Genomic DNA, 17,602 nt, shown 5'->3' with positions numbered 1-17,602 from the left:
CAGTCACCAGAGTAGGAGGAGGAAAGGAAACACATTGTGAGGACATTAGTCAGGGCCATTGCAAAAATCTGGACAAGGGGTAGAAGAAGAGGCAGTAGGAATGAAGAGGAAGATCTGACCCACAGAAAATATCTTAGGGTGTCCACTCGTTCAGTCAACAATATGGTAGGCACTGTCCAGTTTGCTATACGAGAAGGAAGGCAAAAATGGGTAGATATGATCCCCAATCTGTGGGTGTAGGAAATAGGCAGGAATAAAACTGATACAACTATTTGATAGGGTAATTTAGCAATATATATTTTTTGAAGTATAAATATTTTAATTTCATTTTTATTATACATATAATACACACTCATTATGCACAATATTGAAAAAGAAAGAAAACATATTTTTTTAATTCTCATTGTCTCACTACCCAAAGATAATCATTCTTAAATTTTCGCATACATTCTTCTAGCTTTTCCCAGCTATGTAACATGGCTGTTTACATATTTAAATATATATACACTTGTATATATACTATATATATTTATACATGAACAGCTATGAAAAAGTATGGAAGTGCCAATTAAAATCCTTTGTTCAAAAAAAAAGTATGTATTTACTTATAAGTTTACATATAAATATATATTATATATATTTATATAAATATTTTATATATGTAACCAAAAATATGGGATATATATATTTAAATATGGATTGTCTCCCTTAATATGATGGCATAAGCATTTTTTACATTAGCACAAGTAATGTATGATCGTCATTTTAAAGATTGTGTAATCATTCATAATGTGGTTATACTCTAATTTCAATAAAACAGATGCTAAACATTAAAGAAATGGTATCTACTAGCTTTTCCACTTTTGAATAATTTCTTTAAAATATATTCACCAAGTAGAATTAATATTTCTAGCATATAAAAAATTGTATCAGAAGCAATGGGTAACAATTTACATTTCACATCAGCTATTTATGAGACTTTCTGGCATTTTTTGTTTTGTGGTCCTGTGGCTGATGTGTGATTTACTGAGTATTAGAACCACAAACCCAACTAAATCCTTCTGGGGTCTTCTGGGGTCTGCACTTCCTCATACTCTTTGTCATCAGTCACGTATACCTTAATTTTGTTCCCTCCTAACACTTTTTTCAGTCAGCTCACTTAAAGAATAGAATAATCCTGGGCTTCTCTGGTGGCGCAGTGGTTGAGAGTCCACCTGCCAATGCAGGGGTAAGGGGTTCGTGCCCCAGTCCGGGAAGATCCCACATGCCGCGGAGCGGCTGGGCCCGTGAGCCATGGCCACTGAGCCTGCGCGTCTGGAGCCTGTGCTCCGCAACGGGAGAGGCCACAACAGTGAGAGGCCCGCATACCGCAAAAAAAAAAAAAAAAAAGAATAGAATAATCCTAGTATTTCATCTTCGAGGAGCTTCATAAACATCTTGTGAAAGTTCCTTCAACTGTGGTTGAATAGGGGTGGCTTTTCTGGTGAGAACTGATGGAGTTCTAATATGCTAGGTCCTGTATTATTTTAGACCACTTTAATCTTCATACTTTCAGTGTTCAGCACCCCATCCATTTCCCCTGATGGTCTGATATCACAATACAGGCTTCTTAATAAAGATGTACCCCAGCAGTGAACCTGTGCTTAATAAAATAGAAATGATGTTATGAGCTGAATGTGTTCCCTCCAAATCCATATGTTGAAACCCTAACTCCAGTGTGGCAGTTATCTGGATATAGGGTCTATAAGGAGGTAATTAAGGTTAACTAAGGTCATTAGGATGGGGCCCTAATCCAATAGGATTGGTGTCCTTATAAGAAGAGGAGGAGGCACCAAGAGTCCATGCACATGGAATAAAGGCGAGGTAAGGACACAGTAAGAAGACAGCCATCTGAAAACCAAGGAGAAATTCCTCACCAGATACCAGCCCTGCCAGGACCTTGATCTTGGATTTCCAGACTGAGAAAGTAAATTTCTATTTTTAGGCCATTGAATCTGTGGCATTCTGTTTGTTTGTCAGGTTGAGCAGACGAATACAGATGGGTAAGCCTCTGCCCTCAAGGAATTTACAGCCTAGGTGCGAGGAATTTTCTTCTGCAGGGCCTGGCAATCCCATCCTACCTTAAACTCATGCAACTAATTAAGGAAATCTTCAGATTCTGCTATGGTATAAAACATGTGCTGGAAAATCTAGTTTTTCTGAATACCATGTAGTATGCTTCCCGCCCCTGCCCAGCCGCAGCCATGTGAGTTCCATTCAATTCTCTAACATTTGCTGATATCGCAGTGTAGGAAGTGAGGTTCAGCACCAAGTTCCCTGGGTCTCAGAGACAATAGTAGCCCTCTCCTCTTTTTATGGCTGACTATATGCTTCACTTGTGCCATGAATGCTTCAACAGTCACTTCACTAAAATAGACCGAAAAATATTCTCAGCCCTGTAACATCACAGTCTGCAGCCTAAGACACAAAAACATCTGACATTTGCCTTCAGTATATTTTAGAGATTTTCTTGACACACCCATATTACTTTTATCAGCTGTTTTCCCAGGTCTTAGGCAAAAACCTTGGGGCTCTGGACTAAAGTTTCCTTTGAGAAAAGCCATACTTAAAATTACCTCTTCGACCAAGCTTTCCTCCTTGATTTCCACCACACGTAGGTATATTCCTTCCCTTGAACCTCCTAGAACACTCACGAAAAAAGATGCTTGAGGTACGGGCCTCACGTTCTTCTAAATAAGCCTGGTCATATTTGACCCTATAGCAGGCACATATGGGGTCCTGCTCCAGGACACCCACAGTATGAAGCATACACACACATAAGGAAATCTGTGCAGTACAGAAGTGCAATGCATACGTGGTAGTAATGATAGGAAATTTTTACAAAACATTTATCATGTATCCTGGCTCCAATGATCCACCTGCATTTGATCATGTAATACTCACAACTATCCTACACAAACAATGTAATTGCTCTGATCTACAAAAGGAAGAAAGGAAGCTAAGACATGTTACACAGCTTGTCCAAAGAGCAAAATCAGGATCCAAACTCACGTCTGCTGATCAGAAGCTATGCTCTTAAAGCTGCACACTGTGCTTGGCATGCATTAATGAGGATGTATTATGAGAAGAATGAGAAATCGGTATTTCTTAGGGTAATGGTCTGTTGAGGAGGTACAACTTAAAATGGCCCTTAAAGGAGGAGTCGAGTACTAAGGTATGGAGACTTAAGATTGGTATGTAGACTTAGAAAAGATTCAGATTAAAATCTTGAAGAAGAAGGGATTCCAAAGGATTTTCTAAGGGCTATTAAAGGAACTGAGAACTTCACGTTTTGTGAACAGGAAGCTGAGGCAATCATGTTATAATGGTATTCTTTCCTGAAGGGTGCTTCCCCAGAGGGTGAGAAACAACAGAGTTTGTAAGCTTACGCATTAGAAATTTCAAACTTTCATAATGACAAAATAGAGTGATGAAGTAACAAATTGTTTTCCCAAGAAAGATGACCGTGTTGTTTTCAAGGGTTTAAGGGTAATAAACATTCTCTAATCCTCCTGGACAGCTGGAAAAGCTCCTCATTGTGGGGTTATCCAAGCCCATGTTATAGCTCAGCAAGTGGCATCAAGTCTCCTTCTGCCATATAGACATGCTGTCTCTTCAAAGGTAGAGATGTAAAACGGGAAAGTCTGTTCTAAAAGGGTCTGTTTAAAGAATCATGCACCTGAACTCTTCAAATGATGTAAATGGTGTCTTTTGTGTGTATATATATAAGCATGTCTCTATGTTTCATGTTTGTATATATGTATTTACGTATATGTGTGTGCAATTGAAAAAATCATAAATTACTCTTTTTACTTTCTTTTACATTGACAGCATAGTTTAACAATGACAGAAGCCATGTAGGCGTTAGTCACTGGAAAAAGTATCTCTCTCCTTGGAAATCTATGACTGAGGTATGGAATGATGAGCAATACAAGACACCAGTTAACCCTTATACCTAGCTCTGCCTTCTAAAGGAGAAAAATAAAGGCTGCTGAACACATTCATCTTGCTGCCTCAATTACTTGAAGTGGATAATCAGCTTAACACTGTAAGGATGATGTTGAATATGTGTTGATTTTTCTTTGGTATTGATTGCTGTGCTTTGACATACTCTTCTCATTATTATGCACCAAGGCACCACCTGGTGCCATTGTCTATCTCAGCTACTCACACATCAAGTGATCATTCTTTTTGCGGGTTTTTTTCTTCATTGTATATAGTCACCAATATATATGCCTAGAACTTAAGACATGGCTTCTTGGCTTAAGTAACATAGTTCATATTTTAAAGTATCGTTTGATGAAAACTATACGGTTTGAGAGAGAAATCTTCTCTGAAATCCAATGGCAGATTTTTCTAGGGTGTATTTTTTTCACATTTCTCTCAAGAAAAGTGCTGTTTCACCATTTCAGTGACACTTCAGTCCCTTCACAGGTAAAAGTACAAATGTAAGTTGTAGGTGCATCATGGCTCACATTATTTGCATAAATCTATGTAAATAACCAAAATGTGTGTATATGTTTATCAAATAACAATTATAATATGAAGTATTATTGTCACAAAGAAGCATATGCTTAAATAAGGCCCTGTGTCTACGTATCCACCTGTCTACCTGTATCAGGCAGGCAATATGTGGCCCTAGGTAACTAGTAAAGCTTGTTCCCAGCACTTGGGGCACCTGAGGTCCAGGCATCCCTTTTGCAGCTCTAGCACCTGAATTTCTCATGGAGAGAGCTTCTACAGGCCTTGTAATTGTCCTGGTGAGCAGTGCCCATCAAGTCAAAATCCTGCCACAGCTCTGTCCCAATCAGTTCCCTACCTTCAATGTGTAAGTGCAGGAGCACATCAGCCTTCTGTGTTTCTATAGTTCACATTTTACAAAAGGATCAACTGTGTTGACTGCCCGTAGTCTATCAGTCTGAGAAAGTCCACAGTCCAACTTAGTATTTTTCGGACCATGAGCCAATAAGAGACAAGCCCCTAAGTGTCCTGAAAGCCCCTGAGTATCCTCAGCCCTTACTAAACACGAGGGTCCAAAGTTAATCTGTACCTCCTCACTTGCTGTCTAACGTGCTTGGGACTGAGCTTCTAAAGACCACCACGTGCTCAGACCTTCCATCTCTTCCCCAAGGTATACACGCTAATGTGAAGTACACAGGTCCATATCTCTCCTGACGCTTTGTAATTTGCTGTGTTGGCTTCCACCAGCAGCATCGCTTCAGTGCCCTGGCTTAGTACCCAGATGCCACCAGGCTTCCCTTCGGCAGCAACGCCCTTATTCAGCTGACTCATGGTGAGTCCCCGATGCCTCCAGCTCCTCAGCTTACGGCAGATACTGTCACGTGGAAATTAGTCTTTAGCAGTTCCTCGACTTGCTAAAGAATGTGGCAACTGCTTCTTCACAGAGAAACCAGAGCCTGCCCTCCCTGGAGATAGCAAACTTTACTTCAAGATTGAAAGAATGTCCAATTTAAAAACAGAAGCTGCAAGGATGAGTTACAGCTCAGAAATATCACTGTGCCTTCTGAACTAGAAGAAATACACTAGCTGTTAATGTGTTTATTCTAAATTGAAGCTATTTAGGAAGGAACTCTCACTGTTGGTGTATACTGAGTACAGCAATGGGCATTACCATGTGCTTTCTTCCAACGTGCAGTGGCCTGATGACTGCTCTAAAAGAATACGTTTTCCCTGCAAAGGAAGAAGCTAGTTTTAAAGAAAAATATTCACACTACACATCCCTTCCCCCAAAACACACATACACACTGTTGTTTCAATTCTCTTAGGAACTGGCCAGGACAATAAGGTTTTGAATTTTAAGTAGGCTAATGCTATTACTTCATTGCTTTATGTTTAAGACCAGTATAACCAATGAATTGACTAATTTTTATTTTCATATAAAAAAATTTGGGATGCCTTGGGTGTTTGTAGACATTTATCATTTTTCTTCTCTCAGATAACACAGAAATGGACGTTTTATTTTTTTAATTTTTATTTTATATTGGAGTATAGTTGAAGAAATGGGTTTTTTAGTATTCAGGCCTCTTATTTTCCTCTACATAACTTGTAGGCTTCCAGCCAGCCTATAGCTACTAGACCAGCAATACGGCAGGGTGAATTTTCATAAAAGGCCCCCATCTTGATCACCAGGACCATGAGACTTTCTGAACTGTTGGTGTTCATTTGGTTCTTGCAGTGGGGCAAGAGCTAGAAATTTGGGTTGCAAGGTGCATTGCAAGAAAAAACATGGGGGCTTCCCTGGCGGCACAGTGGTTGAGAGTCCACCCGCCGATGCAGGGGACGCGAGTTGGTGCACCGGTCCGGGAAGATCCCACATGCCTTGGTGCGGCTGGGCCCGTGAGCCATGGCCGCTAAGCCTGCGTGTCCGGAGGCTGTGCTCCGCAACGGGAGAGGCCACAACAGTGAGAGGCCCGCGTACCGCAAAAAAAAAAAAAAAAAGAAAAAGAAAAAACATGGAATAGAAGGTAGTGGAAAGGATGTTGCAATGGGCTTTCTCTCCTTTGCCTTCTCTCCATAAAGCATATCATCCTTCTCTTTTGCAGAAGTAGGTCTTTGGGTTTCCCTGTAGCTCTGACCTGGTTTCTGCCTGCCCCTTTTCCATCAAATTACCAAGGCACCAAGGCAGAGATTCACTGGGGTTTTGCCCATGGTGTGTGGTGTGTGTTATCACATCAGTGCAGTTAGCTGCAGAGCAGATGCCCAGGATACAAGGAGCCAGAGATTGAGATTTTGTTCTGCTAGAACCTACCATATATCAAGTCACCTATTATCTGGTTAATTTATACTATTCATGTTACTGAAACAAAACCGTCTTCAGGGTTTATCACTGACATCTCTCTAACCACTCTTGCTTCCGCCTTCAAATCAATGTCAACCTACAGAGTAAAAACGCACCCAACCCAAAGAAAAGGCTTCTTTCACTTGGCCTTGTAGCATTGATTTACTTCCCCTTTTTGCTCCCCGCCTCCACTTTTCCGCAGCTTCGTTTCCTGGTTATGTCTCTTATTCGTTGTGCGAACTTGGGCAAATCACTTAATCTCTCTGAGTTTCAGTTTTCAGCTGAGAAAAATGAAGGAAACAGTGCTGGCTTCACAGAGCTGTCATGGGAATCAAATAAGCTTTTTCTATGTGAAAGTACTTTAATGAAGGATATGGAATGTGTAAACACCCCGCACCTCTGGGGCTACTCCCTCAAATGTGTAGGCACCCTTTCTCCTGTTCTACATCAAGATAACCCCTAATGAGCCACATCTTTAGTAGAATTCATGGAACCTATATTTGTTCCCCAATAAATGAGCTGTCTGTCAGTTTGTACAATAGGGACCAAGTAGCTATTTTTCCTATGCTCATAATTTTTAAAACTTACTACTTATTTTTATAAAGCAAGCCTCTCTCTCAGAACCAAAATGAACATAACTCAAAAGCAGTTATTATGCTTTACATTTTGGTCCTGCAGTAAACAGAGATCTGGGCTCCATCTTAACTAGCATAAACCTTCACTTGGATTAGTAACAATGCAGTCAGAAGATGTAAAAAAAACAAAAATTAGAGACCAGGAATTGGATGAGGAATATTGTTATTGTGCTTTATAAAATGAAAGAATGCATTTTGGAGAGTAAAGAGTCAAATCCCTCCCCTGCCTGCGTTATCATGCCAGCCCATCGCTCCCTCTTGCTGCTATTAGCTTCTCATAATGTAAAACATTTCTTCATTTCCAGCAGGTAATACTTTCAGTGAAAAGGTAATTTTTGAAATCTATTACTTGCATTCTTAGAGAAGAGCACAATGTAGCATTTTGTTCTAATATGCCATAGAAATTGTTTGAGTAGGTACACCATGGAATCAAATACAAAATGTCAAAATGGTTTCCATTAACTATGCCCATTTGCACTGCTTCCGTTAATGGCTATGTTTTTGTTCTTTTCCTTCATCTTTGCATCTATAAGATGAAATGATTCAATTGATGTAACTGAAAAGTACACTGAAAAGGTAGAGAGCAAATTACAAAAGCATCAAACCACTATTCCACCCACATACTTTATTTTATAATGAAGTTTAATAATGATAGAAACTGTCACCAGATTTAAACATCAGTCATTTCAGCAATTGTAGTTAATGTGAATATCTTATACCGAGTAATGTTTTATAAAAACATGGCAAGGATTTTGTATTATATTGAACTGAAATGTCATAATGAAATCTTAACTAGATGCTATTATTGTAATATATATTATGTTAAGAGAAATTTACTTCAACTTGAAAAGATAAGTACTGTTTCCTTCAACATCCTAAGCTCAGATAAAATCATTTTACTTGAAAAAAGTAGTTTTTTCCTTTCTAGATTTAGCATGAGCACAAATAAACACCCACTATTTATTACAATAGATGTTGTGTCGATGTATCTTGGTGGTAAACACACAACGAAAATATAATGATTTATTTTTCTTTGATGAAGTATTAACACTAGGAAGAAATTTGTAGTTCTTATGCAGTATGTGTTTTCGAGCCCCCAAAGTATTTAAGTTGTGCCTATCATCTGTCTTGGCAAAGAAAAGGTCTTCCCAATGGCAAAACCCTAGACCCAAGTCTAAACAACCTCATTTACATGGGAGTAGAGCCCAGGGCAGTGAGAAGCCGGGGCCAGGTGGCCATGCCTGCCAAGTCATTAGCAGCAGCCTTACTGCGTTGCTTCCTGAAAGTATGGGTTCCTGCTGATGACGGCAAAACAAGCAAGGTAACATCAAATGAAATCAGCACCTGAAAACGCTCTCATTTTCCACTGCCCGCCCACTCTTCACCCCGCTCACAGCAGCCTCTGCCCACATTAAAAGGGTTTGGCAAATCTCTGAGAGGACTGAGGAACATTTCACAACCTCATACCCACAAGATGAGGGAAGAAGCATGAGTTAAATTTTCACCCGTGAGTATCACGTCCGCTCTTCCCTGGTCTAGTAGAAAGGATGAGATGAGAGGTAGCCGGCTTCCCATAACACGGTATCTTCCCAGAGTCCACGGCAGCTCAAGACTGACTAGGAGATAAGAGTCACCGGCCACGGGATCCTCGTACTCTGCACACACTTGGGTCAGTGTCACTGCTGTCACCTCACGAAACATTTTTCCTTATTAGTTTTGGTTCCCTGGAGTTCTCTGCGCTTACGTGTGCACTTTCATATTTTAACAGTTTCACAGGTGCTACTGGATGAGCTCATCAGATTCCATGAAACATCCAGAACAATTAGTCTTTACCACCAGATGTCAGTGCAGTACCATTCATGTATGGAAAGAGGAGGGGAAAAAAAAAAAAATGGGCTTAAGGGACTTTGGATCAGTACTACTCACTAAGACATCCCCTGAAATTAGATAGCATTTCCTTCAAATATTCAATACTGGTACACATACAATAAAGGGATCTATAGCTATGGCAAAAGAACCCTAGTTTGTTTATCTACTGCTGTGCAATAAACCAACTCAACAAAACTTACTGGCTTAAAAGGATAATGATTTATTTATCACAAGTCTGTGCATAAACTACACTCAAGATAAATTTGCGGGTTTATCTTCTGCTTCAAGGGATGGAACTGAGGTGTCTCACATAGTACTCTCAGCTGGGACCATGGCTGGGGCTGGAATTTTCAAGATGGCCTCTCGCCCTCCAGGGCCTCTTACCATTTGGCTTATCACTGTTTGAATCTAGCACAAGCTTCCCTACAGCATGGCTACTGGCTTCCAAAAGACAGATTTCCAAGTGGGCAAGACCCATTGTTCAAGTGTTTATCAGGGCTCTGCTTGTATCTCACTTGCTAATGTTCTATTGGCCAAAACAAGTCAAAGGGCCAAGCCACCCGTCAGCGTGAGCTGGATACATGCAAGCGTAACTACCAGGGGGCGGGTTCAGCAACGGGATGGTCTCACCATAGATCCGTAAAACATAACTACCAGGGGGCGGGTTCAGCAACGGGATGGTCTCACCACAGATCCCTAAAGGGATCCTCAGCTCAGCCAGCACAAAGAATCGGAAAACCCCCCAATTCTGAGTTGCATTAGAAATGTCATAAATCCATCTCTTTTTTTTTCGGTAAATCACAGATAAGACAAACGGTGTCGACAAGCTTTAAAAATGTCAGGAAGATAGACCATCTGGCTGCCCCCCACGGTGTTTTACTCCTTGATAGAAAGGCACAATTCCTGGCTCTGCCTTTAGGATTGCAGAGCCCCAAACTCAACTTTTAAGGACATCCATTATTGATCAAGCTAAAAGGGAACACTAGGGCTAAGTAAACATACAAAAGACAACATTGTCAACCAGATGTAATTTCAATAGTTTACAAAGTTTACCTGGCTTACGAATGGAGGCTATTTGCAAACCCAATCCCGGTAGATAAATTTCCCCCAGGAAAACAAATTATATAAAAGCAGAGACTGTTTTATGAACACAAATTTTGAACAAGGGAAGCTGGAAAGTCTCACAGGACATTTCCATTAAGGCTGATAAATTGTCTTTCTCTGCTCTAAAACATCTCTATTTTAAGAACTGACTCAGTTCCGCTGAATTACAGCAACATTGCCTCTTAATAAGACTAGAAAAACACTGATGTAACATTATTTTCACTAGCAAGGATTATGAACAGGATGAAAGTCAAAACTTTTTCTCAACATTCCATGTTACATGAAGCCAATAATTTTTTCATCCAAGATAATATTCATATTTATTATGCATGACCCAGAAAGCACTGTTGACACATAATTGATTTAGTAATGAGTGTACTTCCATTTTTAATCTGATAATCCCCCTAGCTAACAGGTTGCCATAGCCAAATGGTGCTTGTATAGTTTAGTTAACATCTGCCAATGATTGAACCTAAGGACGATATCCATCAACAGCTCCAAATTTGCTTCCCAGCATCAAGATTAAACTAAACCAGTAACACTGCACCCTCTAAGACAGTCTATTAAATTCATTTACATATAAAGTTTATACACTCTACAAGTGTAACTGATAAACACTGCCATTATTCCTGACCTTCCAGTGAATTAAAAACAAAATTGCAGAAGAGACATTTACTGAAACTCTTCTGTAAGAGTTCGTGTTTTCGTTTGGGCATTAATATGACATATACATAGTCTGAGAAGTGGAATATGTGAATTTTATAGATAGCATTTCTTTATATGAATCCAGTAGGTCAAACTCTCAAAATCCACTTTCATTAGAGGAATGCAATTTTTCTGTGATAATTGTTCTTCCTCCCATGGCAAAGTATTCTTCAATATATTAAGCCTGGGATTAATTAGAGAGGATGAGGATGGAGAAATATTCAGCCATATGTATTCAAATATATATATATAGGGCTTCTCTGGTGGCGCAGCGGTTGAGAGTCCGCCTGCCGATGCAGGGGACGTGGGTTCGTGCCCCGGTCCGGGAGGATCCCACGTGCCGCAGAGCGGCTGGGCCCGTGAGCCATGGCCGCTGAGCCTGAGCGTCCGGAGCCTGTGCTCCACAATGGGAGGGCCACAACAGTGAGAGGCCCGCGTACCGCAAAAAAAAAAAAAAATAAATATATATATATATATACATATATGTATGAATATAGAAATATTCAACCATATCATATGTAAAAGAGCTTTGTCTCTTTAAATATTAAATCTCTCATGTGTCAATATTAAAATGCCATTTCTCAAAGCATTGCTATACAAGGCTCTCACAAGAAATGTATTTATATGAGCATTTACCGAATATTTATGTTGACAGCAGTAAGTGGCTCTCCATTTGGACTCACACTGACTATTTTAGGCACCCAATTCTTGATCTCACAACTCACAACGAAACATCTCACAGTTGAATAGTCTGCCATCACCTCAAGCTCAACATGGGGGGTTGGAATTAATCAGCAATGTTCCTGATGTGCTCTGAGAAATGCCAGGGGCTTCTCAGAGCCAGCTAAGAAGCCGCAGAGTTAAGAAGGAACCAAGTAGAACTCAAGGCTCTGCCAACTCCTTTCAAGCAGAGAAATTCGGTTTATATAACGGTTTCTCCTTAAAACCTTATCAATTTTGACAGAGGGGAATAAATGTTGAGCACGTTGTAAGTGCTCGATTAACATTTATCCTTTCTTCCCTTTCCTCCTCACCCCATCCCAGGATCTGGTATAACTTGCCAAACTCTCCTATTTCTATCAACATTAATATTTTTTCCCTAGTCTTACAGTCTTGAGACCCTGAATTCCTGCTCGGCTCTTCTTCCTTTACTCCCAATAGCCAATCTTTACTATTTCCCATTGGTGATCTTTCATATGTCTCAAATACACCACTATTTCACCATTTCCTTTAATACCACGTTCTAATCTTCTTGCGCTGGGAGGCCTGCAACAGCCTGAGATCTGAACTGCCTGCCCTTCATCTCTTATTTCCATCTGGACAACGCTGCCAACTTCTGTGGCTCTCCTCCGGGATACTTTCAGACTAGTCTACCGCAAAGACTTGAAAGGCTGCCTATGTGCACTTTTTAATGTAAAGTAACTTTTTCAAAACTCTAAAGCCATGCTTACTTCAATGCTGTTGGGAAACTAACTTTTGTAGGGGACCTACTGGGAGCTAAAGAACCAGGGAAGTGACCAGAAGTTATGGCTGCTCTGTGTTCAAATGTTCAATGCATAGTTTAGTAGGGATTCCTTAAAGAATTTTCTAAGATATTTCCCTCAGGAGATCTTCCTTTAAAAAAGAAAGGAAAAGAGACAGAAGCCTTCATTTGTCAAATAAATTTGATAAGCCCACATAATATATTATGCTCTGAGTGTAAAAACAGGTATGAACATATTAAAGTCTCTCATAAGCACTCCAGTTAAGAAACCCACTTAGCTTTTTTTAACCTACTATTCCACAAAGTTATATGAAGACTAAATCTCTCCTTTTTTGTTTGTTTTTATCTTATTTTGAGCAACGTTATTAAAATCCTGCAGAATTTGTGTTCTAAGAAAGCTCAGTAAACACTGCCTCAGTAAGCATTATGGTGAATACAAATATTCAGTATGTTAAAGAGTAATTACTGTATTACTACCACTCATAACTGGTAGGTTAAGTCCAAAGTTCTTATCCCATAATTCAAGATCCTTGACTACTTACTGCTACCTTATGCCCTTTTTATACCGATGCCAGTGAAAGCCACCGGTTAAGTTCTGAAGTTCAAATCCTAGCTCTGCCACAAGAATGAGCCCCTGATCAAATTGCTCACTGTCTCTGCCTCAGTTTCCTCATTTGTAGAACATGAATAATAACAGTACCTACATTTCCTGGGTGAGTAGAATTCTGGACTCAAACACAGACCTACTGAATCTAATACTCTGGGGAAACTACCTGCATTTTAATCTCCCCCAATGAATCTCACGTAAGTGAAGTTAGAAACACTGATCTAGAAGGAATAAAGGATATTTAGTATATAAAAGAGGAACATCACTGCTACTTTCAAGTATTAGTTGGGGTAGTCTGCAAAGTAAGAGGATACCTGTTTTGTCTATGCCCAAAAGACAGAACTAAGATCTTGGTAAATGTAAGAAGAGGTAAATTTTAGTATAAAGAGGGACTTTCCAACAGTAATGGTCGTGCAAAATTGTGTAGGCTTCTCTGAGAAACAGACATCTGCTCCTTGCGCCTGGGGTTATTTAGTTGGAGACTTTGCCAGGATATTTTAGAAGGCATTCAAGTATCTCTTGGGGTTCTTAGACTATATGAATTCTAAGTTTACCCTCCAACCTTAGCTGCTCTTAATACATTTGTTCAAAGAAGAGCTTTCTTCAAAGATTTTGGTATTGGGAGTGTTCTCTGGAAGATAGCTTCAAATATTCTCAGCTCAGGACATTAAATCACGTGGGCTAAAAATGCTCTAGAAGCATATATAGATTCACAGATTCACGTCTTAAAAACACACACACACACACACACACACACACACACACACACACGGGAAGCTCCCTCCCAGGGGACAGAACCTATTAGGACACCGTGGGATATAATTTAGGAGCTTCTATGGGTGCCCATGTCCACCAGCAACCATTCCTTGAAGAGCTAAACCAAGCCCACAGAACTCTTGTAACTAATCCTTGAATCTTGAAGGAACCATTCTGCTTTTACTCACAGCTACTGCTGTGAGTCCCATAAAACATCACCTTGGTTATGAGACCAGAATCTAAATATAAAGACTGAAAACACAGCCTAAACAGGCGTAAAATCCAAATCGTTTCCATGCCACTGTAGCAAGTATCAAAAAAAAAAAAATAGCCGCACCCTTTTATAATATAGATTTGTGGAATGAAGAAAACTCTGCTATTATTAATGGTATCCTTTCAGAAAGGACACATTTATAAATGAATGGTTCTGTAATAATCCAATGGCACCTTCATTAATCTTCCCAATGTACTCTGTAACACATCTGATGAGAAATGTGTTTACTCCTTCAGGATTAAAAATAGAAAAATACAATAGGACAAGTTCATTGGCAGGTTCAGGTGGCCACTTAGTTTATAATAGAATCAGGAAATGAAAGTGCCCTGTGGTTCAGTAAAAAACTCCACTAGAACCCATTTTTAGCTAACACAAGCAAAGCATGTTAGTGAGTTTCCTCAGTTGTCAGCATTAAAAAAAAAAATTAACTGTATACCTCCTTTCAGTCGGCTAAATATTTATTCAAATCTTCAGCTTGTTATTTCTTCATTAACAAGGTTTCCCCTGCTGCTCAGCAGAATATGTGAGGAACTTTGCAAATGTCAGAAGCACTCAAGTTGAATCAACCAGGGGAAGTGATAAAAAGGTTCATAATCAAGTGGAACTACAATAGTGGCACATTTCAAGCTGGGAAATAATAGATCAATACACAAGGCTCTTTCCTATGGGATAATACTGCTATTTGTTCTCATTTTGTGATTTGTTTTTTCTCATCAAATCACAAGTACAATGCATTTCTCTGTTAACCTTCAATTTGTAAATGATCACTTGCCTTCTAATCCTCAGAACACCGCAACAGAGAAAAGAGGGTGTAATTTTGAAAGGAAAGCTGAGTCTTAGGAACAAAGGAGAGCAAAATAACATAAGCAAAGCATTTGAGGGAAAAAATAGTGCTTTAGGAGCTCCTGGTTAGTGTGTGACTATCTCCTTCGAACAGGTAAATCAAGCCTAACGATGCAGAGTTTGTGAAACATGGACAAATACAACAAAGGTCCTCAGAGAAAAAATAATTTTTGAGCTTCAGTTTAATCTGGCATTAGGAAAGTCTAACATGTTCCTTTGCTTGTCTTGAAAAAAATGTTTATTACCTTGAAGTTGCAGATGTTTTACATTTAATTTTGTGGTTTGGTAAGGATCTTGGTTTGTGAGAGCTCTCCTATTCTTGGTCTAATACAAAGTCTTATCAACTAATCTTTTTTACATAATTGCATGTTAGTTTCAGCACCATTGTCCAATAGTCTTGAAACTAGTTTCCTTACATTATTTCATATATATATTACAATCTAACAGCTCCCAATTATAAAATAACCTGGTTCATAAACATAAACCATAGATAATTCTATGAAGATTGCTATTTCTTCACAAAAGATATTGATGCGATATCAAAACATGTTTCCAAAATCACAAAGAAGAAAAAGTTTCAATGTGTAGGTAAATAAATGAACCCACAAAAATTTTACAGTGACGGTGCACATCTTCCTAGATTCCAAAAACTCTGAACATTTTCCTCTTTCCAAATATAAACAGACTTTTCTATACTAGAAAGCTGTCATTTGAAAAATAAGTATGGGACCTACCATGGAAAGGAATAAGAGGCTGGTCACCCAAGTGTTCTCCACTGCCAACTGATGATACTGATCATTACGTGAGAATTTCAACTTTTTATATGAAAGCTGAAACATGGAAATGCTCAGTGGTGAAGGGCCTGGAAAACCCAAAACTCACCACATCACTGTTTCAGCAGGACTTTCAAGTCTTTAAATCCAGGAAGAAGAAGAGAGAGGCAGCAGCAGGGCACAGGTGAAGGTTACCTTTTCATCCACAGCCCCTGTGGGTGTTACCTGCACCCAGACCTCGGGTGCTTGCCCTGCTCCTCTGGGAGAGGTTAGCTCTATCCCAAAGGGCAAACTTGGTAGAAGGTGGATATAAAATGAGGGCAAGTTTTGTTTGTTTTTGTTTGGAATTGAAGTATAGTTGACTTCCTCTATTATATTAGTTTCACATGTAAACATAGTAATTCAGTATTTTTGTAGTTTATATTCCATATAAAGTTCAAACGCTGCCATCCGAAGACCGTGTCTGCAGGGTAGGACACGCCAGCTCAAACGTCCCAGGCTAAGGTGACTGTTGAGAGGTTGTAATACAGATTGGTGAGGGGGGCGCCGGGAGGGGTGAAGGGGGAGGCTGGGTAAGGAGGGCGGGAATGGCTTATTTAATGAGAAGAAAAGGAAAAGGGTAATTCAAGCAGCAGAGTTTAGTTACTCCTCTATATCATAGGGATTGATTTTGCATATTAAATAAAATATTAACATCACTTATGAACAAAACAATTGCAAAGTCATCTTAGGACAAGGTCTGTGTATGAGGTTTTCAGGGTCTGTAGGTAAAATGAGACAATGCTTGGTTTAACCTCATTCTTTCCTTTACATTCAAACTCTCCTCAATTCCACAGGAAAGATCACCAGGTGTGCAGTTTTTGCCCAATGTTTCCTGAGGAGAGCAATGATGCTTTCCTGGACTCCAGCATCCAGAGAGATCTCCCTTCATGCGATGCTGTGAGAGGCTTTATAGAATAAGCTGGTTTGGGGATTCCCTGGTGGCGCAGTGGTTGAGATTCCACCTGCCGATGCAGGGGATATGGGTTTGTTCCCGGTCTGGGAAAATCCCCCATGCCGCGGAGCGGCTGGGCCTGTGAGCCATGGCCGCTGGGCCTGCACATCCGGAGCCTGTGCTCCGCAACAGGAGAGGCCACAGCAGTGAGAGGCCCGCGTACCGCAAAAAAAAAAAAAAAGAATATGCTGGTTTCCTTTGTCAAAGGAGCTCTCTTTCAAGCTGGCTGAGAGTTTATTTTTTACTTTATATGAAAATTCTACAGAGAGCCTGATGGAGTCCAGAAATCATTTGTAATACTCAACCGCAACATGGATTTTATTTTATGCCTCTTTCTAAATAAATCTTTTCTAAATATATTTTTGAGGACTGATGGCACATAAAAGAGAGCTATGAAGGAGAACCATGGGGTGTCCGTGATGGGAACGGCTGATCATCCCTGACAGCCTCCAACTCTGGAATGCGTGGAAAGGCAAACCACAAATGTTTCAGTGAGACTAGCATGAAGATAAATTTTATGCCACACTGCCCTTCTCCCTTTTTTCTCATCATTCCTCACCCCAAACTGGTACGTCTGCTAGAGAGGTGTTCTTGGAAGCTTGCTTATGTCATCTGAAGGCGTGTAAAGCTTTCTAATTGGAACGGGCTGTATTTATTTATAGCCTCCTTTGCATTGCGTTATGAAGTATTATTCTGTAGTAGGATGCTCTGGGGGGGAAGC

This window comes from Delphinapterus leucas, chromosome 17 (genome assembly GCF_059928025.1).
Source record: "Delphinapterus leucas isolate spDelLeu-1000000601 "Yukka" chromosome 17, BTC_Dleu_Yukka2, whole genome shotgun sequence".
Lineage (NCBI taxonomy): Eukaryota > Metazoa > Chordata > Mammalia > Artiodactyla > Monodontidae > Delphinapterus > Delphinapterus leucas.
Note: the sequence above shows the minus strand (reverse complement) of the source record.